Below are 8,010 nucleotides of genomic sequence, written 5' to 3'. Positions count from 1 at the left end.
GGCAGGTTCCCACACCAGTGCTTTCCACTTCACCAGAGGTTGGCCCCTGGCTCCATTTTCCATCTCAGAGGAATTGTGATCATACCTTCAAACACAGCTCTACTCTATTCTTTGGGAGAACCCATGCTTCCCAAGGTGGACAGTATCCAAGCCCTGAAATCTCAGAGGTTTGTGCTTGTCTTGGTGACCCCACAAGCCAAGGGGAGAAGACCGTTAGCTCCTGATGGCTGGTGTGTGCAGGCAATAGGTAGCAGAATTTGCTAATCCAAAAGTATGTCTCTTTGGCATAAGGATTATTTTACGTTGATTATTCTGAAAACACTGCAAACACTGGAGAACCTCTAAAAACTGGACGTACATTACTCTTTGCAAGAGAGACATTGACATTTATAAGGGAAGTCTCAATTTTTAAGTGCATGTCCCTCACTCTACCAGGAAGAAGGGATTGACTCTAAATCTCTAGACCTCTTCTCAGTGTAGAATCAGGGACCTAAATCTTTATAATGCCCTTACCCATGTTCACTGTCCTTTTCCTGGTAAGTTCCTTAAACAGAACCCCCACACTCAACATCTTCTTTTGTCCTTAGCTGATGATGGGGTTTAAGGGATGGTTTCTGCCATTTCAGGAGTTATTCAGTTTTTCTGGGTCTCTCCCATGTATACAGGAGGAATACATGTTATTAAACTTTTGTTTGTTTCTCTCCTACTAATCTGTCTCATATCAATTTAATTTTTGGACCAGCCAAAGAACCTAGACGGGATGAAGGATTAATTTTTTTTTTTCCCTACACAGGCAAAGAACTGATGGTGATGTGATTTGAAGTTTAGGTCTGAGAGTGAAAAGTCAAGAAAGAATTCTCAACACTCTTTTGGTGCAAAAGGGTGTTTCTGTTATAGCACAGGGACAGGACCTGTGGGAAGAAGAGCTGCATCTGTGTTTGTGAATGACTGATTATATACTTTTAAGGTTGTGGAGGGAGGGAAGGTAGAGATAACGTAAGTGTTGAAGGAATTTCTGTATGAGGAAAGCAGGATCTACAGGACCTTGGATGTCTGGCTACTGTCAAGATAAGGTTGCTTTTTTAATCTGTAGCAAAACATCAACAGTAAGGCAGCCATGAGTTCCTTGAGGAATGTCACGTTCTGCACGTCTCAAGTGTTTATCAGTGGGCTGCAGTTTGTGAGGAGATTAAATTTAAGCTGCATTTTTCTTGCCTTTGTTCTAATCATTTTCCCCCCTGAGCAATTTTGACCTCTAAATCTTTAAAGTTGCTGACAGTGGAAGGTCTTATCTTCTGTAACTTGTTCCTGCAAAATAGGAGTGTAGAGATGTCCCTACCTATGGGTCAACATTGGTCAGTTGGGAACTTATATATAGGAATTACCAAAGGAGGCAGCCAAATCCAACACAGACAACATACATTAACCTCCTTGGGTAGGAAGACCATCTGTTGGCTTGACGTTACGGCGGTGCACCAGGTAAGGCTGTTGGGAATTTTGTAAGCAAGGTATCAGGCTAACATTTCTAAGGGGCTATATTTGCTTCGTGCTTCATAAAGTCAACTGGAATTCCTTAAAGCTGTATAGTCATATCTGAGTCCATGCATGTCTCTCAAATATGACATTCTAGTCAAAAGACTTGGTAAAATACAAAGGTGTCTTGTTACAAGAAGAATGGATTCTTACTGAACTACGCAAATGATTATAATTGCCATGGAAGAAAGAATGTTCACTGAGAGTTTTTGAATTTCAGGTAGAGAGAAAAGTTAAGGGATTCAAATTGTTCAGTAAGAAATATTTTATCATATTTGTTTAAGTCATGGATATCTTAAGAGAAAGTTTCCTTAATCCAGAAGAGCAAACAGAGAACCAGCGATGTTTCAAACAGGAGTCACAAAAACTACAATCATCCTCCTCAGTTCATTTACTCCCATGTTACTAATTCTTGTTCAATTCCAAATGAAGCTTTTTAGCTAGTTTTGGGAATTCTTATCAATTTTAGTTTTATGATAGTAAAGATATAAAATACCTATATTTATCAAAAGCCCTTTTTATGAATCTCCTTGAAGATGCAGCATGTTTCACAAGAAAATAAGAATAATAACTACAAATGACAAAAGACTCAAAAACAGATTTAGTTAAAGATCTGATGAGAGTTTATTATAACATAACTGACAAGGAAATCTGGTTATTTCTGTGACACCTAGCGTTTCAATAATCAGAATATCGAGTGATGGCTGTATACCAGAACATACCATATGAAATGAACAAGCAAATTAGTCAAAGAGACTTCATTTACAATTTAAATCTCAGGACAGTTTGTTTAAAAACCTCCTAAAGTGGGGCGCCTGGGTGGCTCAGTGGGGTAAAGCCTCTGCCTTCGGCTCAGGTCATGATCCTGGGGTCCTGGGATCAAGCCCCACATTGGGTTCTCTGCTCAGCGGGGAGTTGGCTTCCTCCTCTCTCTCTGCCTGCCTCTCTGCCTACTTGTGATCTGTCAAATAAATAAATTAAAAAAAAAAACTCCTAAAGTTATAAAGCATATGTCTAGATAGTATTATAGGTCATGACAAAACTTAGAAGTTCGTTATTTAGTTAACCAAGGTGGTAATGAGAGATTCCAAAGGCAAATATGTAGGGTTATACAGTCGTTAGCAAAACTTAGCTCCTTTAATATTGAGAAGTTTTAACTTTCATCAAAGACCTGATAAAAACAAAACAAAAAATTGGTTTTCCGGGGGTGCCTGGGTGGCTCAATGGGTTAAAGCCTCTGCCTTGGGCTCAGGTCATGGTCCCAGGGTCCTGGGATCGAGCCCTGCATCAGCCTCTCCGCTCTGCAGGGAGCTTGCTTCCTCCTCTCTCTCTGCTTGCCTCTCTGCCTACTTGGTGATCTCTGAAAAATAAATAAATAAAATCTTTTTTAAAAATTGGCTTTCCAGGCAGAACACTTTGTTTACATTTTCTTATCAAGAACAGACCAAGAATCCAAGAAAACTTTTTTTTTGAGAGAGAGAGAAAAGCAGAATTTCAATCTTATACTGGTGTACTTCTAAAATCCATTCATTTCAAATAAATAAATAAATAATAAATTTCTTAGTCCATCTTGGCCACATATAAAATTCCTTCCCAAAGATTTCTCTTCATAAACCTCCTATGACGTTTTCTATTCAGAGTTGCTTTCCTTATTTCCATTGTTTAATTACACTTAGCAGAATTTTAACTCTTAGAACCTGAGTCTCCAGGGGAAACTAAGTGTAACCAATTAAGGCTGTTACACCAGAATTCTTTAGATGGCAAATTTATAAATACATTTCATAATTTTAAAGACCTGTTTCTCCATAGTGCAAACTTTTAATAAAGCACAAAGCAAGTTTAACAATAGACCCAAGCATCCTCAGTCTCTCTGCAATAAGAAGTCAAAAGCATGAACCTTCAATAATCAACACTTTAGTATTTTGTTTCCTTTGGAAAAAACATAAGTGTCCAATGAGTTCAATCCAATTTATCATTCAAGCAGAACTTTAAGGTTTCAGGTTATCAAAGACTTTGAAAGCTATCTTAACAATTACCCATGAAAACTTACAAAATGAGCCATCATTTTAAGTCATCTTTTTGCTGACAAATTGCAAAAGAGATTATGAGCTTATTTGACCTTCAACAAACCTTGGTAGAATAAAAGTTTTATATTTAATGCTGACAACTCCAAAGACATGCACCATCTAATTAAGCCAACAGATTAAATTAGTTTAAAGAGTGAATATATCCCACCTGGGTCCACCTATATGTCAATGAATTTGTTCTCCATTGTCAATTTTTACCTGGGGCACTGGCAGGAAAATCTGAAGTGGGTGGTTTAAGAGCAAGGAGCTCTTGCTCCTTGACAGTGAGGTAGGAGGAGCAGGAGCCAGTGGTGCCAGAGACACTCAGAATGGTAGGAGCTAGTTACACAGGTTGCACCCAGGGTGTTGCAGAAATAGGAGGAGGGGCAGGGGAAAGCAGAAGAGGTGAGGCACTGCCAGCAGGTTTGGAAGTGATAAAAGCTCAGAGGACAGAGAAAGAGGATTCCTGGTCTTAAAGCTCATCAGCTTAGACATATGAAAGGACAGGTTTTCCTTCTACCAACAGGTGGAGAAAGCAGTCCATGTTGGGTTGGAGAATTCAGGGAACTTCCACAAAACAAAAGGAGTTTGAGCAGCTGCTCATATTCTTTAAAGTTCCCATCCCAAGGTAGACTAACCACAGTTGGCTCCAGTCATCACAGCCATTAACCTGGGAAATGAATGAGGAAGAAGACCACAGGTACAGTTAGCGTAATCTGGGTTTATTAGGAGGAACGGTGAGAGAGAGAGAGTCAGTGTTCCCTTTGTCAGGGATTCCTCCAGCAACCTGGATTTATTTGAAAGAAACCTGTTCAGACAGTCACCATCCAATATATTAGGAGGGGGTTTTCTAGCCTGGTTAGTGGCTAAATACATTCTGCAAAAGGCCCTTAAGTCAGGGTCCCGATTTAGGGCCACAAAGTCCTGAACATTGGTTATCTCGGTTTATTCGCACTGTTTCCTGCAGAAGAGATCTAATGGATGGATGGTACTGAAGTTTAATGTCCCATTAATGGGCGATTTTTCCTTGTGCCCTAAGAAGTACTGATATCATGCAGTGTTAGAGAAGACCAGTCCTGGGGCACCTGGGTGGCTCAGTGGGTTAAAGCCTCTGCCTTCGGCTCAGGTCATTATCCCGGGGTCCTGGGATCGAGCCCCGCATTGAGCTTTTTGCTCGGCAGGGAGCCTTTCTTAAATCTTGCAATCTGAATTGTTTCCAGTGGGTTAAAAGTCCTTGGGAACTGAAAAAGTAATAAAGAAGTTCCATTACCAATCAAATTCCCCCCAACTCCTAGGGGGCATTCCACAGAAGTATATGTCAGAGGTTCTTTGTGCCAAAGTGACCAATGGCATCCCTCTAAGTAACTGCTTAACACCACTTTGCCTTATAGGAAGAAAGCTGTCATTCCCTCACTTCTGCATTGCATCCTAGGCTACAAATGGGTGCTGGTGAATGGACTGAAATGTTGTTCCATGACATGAGGAACCCACCTGTTTCTAATCCATGGAAAATGCTAAAAAAAAAAAAAAAAAAAAAAAAAAAGTTTACAAGGCTGGGTGCCTTGGTGGCTCAGTGGGTTAAAGTCTCTGCCTTCAGTTCAGGTCATGATCCCAGGGTCCTCGGATCGATCACCACATTGAGCTCTCTGCTCAGCAGGGAGCCTACTTCCCACTCCCACTCCTGCCTGCCTCTCTGCCTTCTTTTGATCTCTGTCAAATAAATAAATAAAATCTTTTTTTATTTTATTTTTTATTTATTTTTTAATTTCTTTTCAGCATAAAAGAATTCATTGTTTTCGTACCACACCCAGTGCTCCATGCAATATGTGCCCTCCTTAATACCCTCCACTTGGCTCCCCCAACCTTCCACCCCCCTCCCCTTCAAAACCCTCAGGTTGTTTTTCAGAGTCCATAGTGTCTCATGGTTCACCTCCCCTTCCAATTTCCCTCAACTCTCTGTCCTCTCCATCTCCCTATTGTTCTCATTGTTATATGTTATGCTCCACAAATAAGTGAAACCATATGATAATTGACTCTCTCTGCTTGACTTATTTCACTCAGCATAATCTCTTCCAGTCCATTCAAGTTGCTACAAAAGTTGGGTATTCATCCTTTCTGATTGAGGCATAATACTCCATAGGGTATATGGACCACATCTTCCTTATCCATTTGTCCTTTGAAGGGTATCTTGGTTCTTTCCACAGTTTGGCGACCATGGCCATTGCTCTATAAACATTGGGGTACAGATGGCCCTTCTTTTCACTACATCTGTATTGAAAAAGGCTGCAAGATTTTCCCATTGAGGATGATATTTGCTGTGGGTATTTTAAATTTCTTGAGGAATCTCCACACTGTTCTCCAAAGTGGCTGCCCCAACTTGCATTCCCACCAACAGTGGAAGAGGGTTCCCCTTTCTCCACATCCTCTCCAACACATGTTGTTTCCTGCCTCGCTAATTTTGGCCATTCTAACTGGTGTAAGGTGGTATCTCAATGTGGTTTTAATTTGAATCTCCCTGATGGCTAGTGATGATGAACATTTTTTCATGTGTCTTATAGCCATTTGTATGTCTTCATTGGAGAAGTGTCTGTTGATATCTTCTGCCCATTTTTTGATATGATTATCTGTTTTGTGTGTGTTGAGTTTGAGAAGTTCTTTATAGATCCTGGATGTCAGCCTTTTGTCTGTACTGTCATTTGCAAATATCTTCTCCCATTCCGTTGGTTGCCTCTTTGTTTTGTTGACTGTTTCCTTTGCTGTGCAAAAGCTTTTGATCTTGATGAGGTCCCAAAAGTTCATTTTTGCTTTTCTTTCCTTTGCCTTTGGAGACATATCTTGAAGGAAGTTGCTGTGGCTGATATCAAAGAGATTACTGCTTATGTTCTCCTCTAGGATTCTGATGGATTCCTGTCTCACATTGAGGTCTTTTATCCATTTTGAGTTTATCTTTGTGCATGGTGTAAAAGAATGGTTGAGCTTCATTCTTCTATATTTAGCTGTCCAATTTTCCCAGCACCACTTATTGAAGAGACTGTCTTTTTTCCACTGTATATTTTTTCCTGCTTTGTCGAAGATTATTTGCCCATAGAGTTGAGGGTCCATATCTGGGCTCTCTACTCTGTTCCACTGGTCTATGTGTCTGTTTTTATGCCAGTACCATGCTGTCTTGGTGATCACAGCTTTGTAGTAAAGCTTAAAATCAGGTAATGTGATGCCGCCAGTTTTATTTTTGTTTTTCAACATTTCCTTAGCAATTCGGGATCTCTTCTGATTCCATCAAATTTTAGGATTATTTGTGCCAGGTCTTTGAAAAATACCAGTGGAATTTTGATCGGAATGGCATTGAAAGTATAGATTGCTCTAGGCAGTTTAGACATTTTAACAATGTTTATTCTTCCGATCCAAGAGCATGGAATGGTCTTCCATCTTTTTGTGTCTTCTTCAATTTCCTTCATGAGTGTTCTGTAGTTCTTCGAGTACAGATCCTTTACCTCTTTGGTTAAGTTTATTCCCAGGTATCTTATGGTTCTTGGTGCTATAGTAAATGGAATCGATTCTCTAATTTCCCTTTCTGTATTTTCATTGTTGGTGTATAAGAAAGCCACTGATTTCTGTACATTGACTTTGTATCCTGCCACATTACTGAATAGCTGTATGAGTTCTAGTAGTTTGGGGGTGGAGTCTTTTGGGTTTTCCATATAAAGAATCATGTCATGTGTGAAGAGAGAGAGTTTGACTTCTTCATTGCCAATTTGGATGCCTTTTATTTCTCTGATTGTTTTCTGATTGCTGTTGCTGGGACTTCTAATACTATGTTGAACATGAGTGGTGAGAGTGGGCATCCTTGTCGTGTTCCTGATCTCAACGGGAAGGCTGCAAGCTTTTTCCCATTGAGGATGATATTTGCTGTGGGTCTTTCATAGATAGATTCGATGAAGTTCAGGAATGTTCCCTCTATCCCTATACTTTGAAGCGTTTTAATCAGGAACGGATGCTGGATTTTGTCAAATGACAAAATTGAGAGGAGGATGTGGTTCTTCTGCATCAATTGAAAGGACGATGTGGTTCTTCTCTCTTCTCTTATTGATTTGTTCTATTACACTGATTGATTTGCAAATGTTGAACCATCCTTGTAACCCAGGGATGAATCCTACCTGGTCATGGTGGATAATCTTTTTAATGTGCTGTTGGATCCTTTTTGCTAGGATCTTGTTGAGAATCTTAGCATCCATATTCATCAGTGATATTGGTCTGAAATTCTCCTTTTTTGTGTGGTCTTTGCCTGGTTTGGGGATCAGGGTAATACTGGCTTCATAAAAAGAGTCTGGAAAATTTCCTTCTGCTTCAATTTTTTGTAACACCTTCAGGAGAATAGGCATTATTTCTTCTTTGAAAGTCTGGTAGAATTCCT

The sequence above is a fragment of the Mustela erminea genome, chromosome 1 (genome assembly GCF_009829155.1).
Source record: "Mustela erminea isolate mMusErm1 chromosome 1, mMusErm1.Pri, whole genome shotgun sequence".
NCBI lineage: Eukaryota > Metazoa > Chordata > Mammalia > Carnivora > Mustelidae > Mustela > Mustela erminea.
This window is presented reverse-complemented; position numbering follows the sequence as displayed.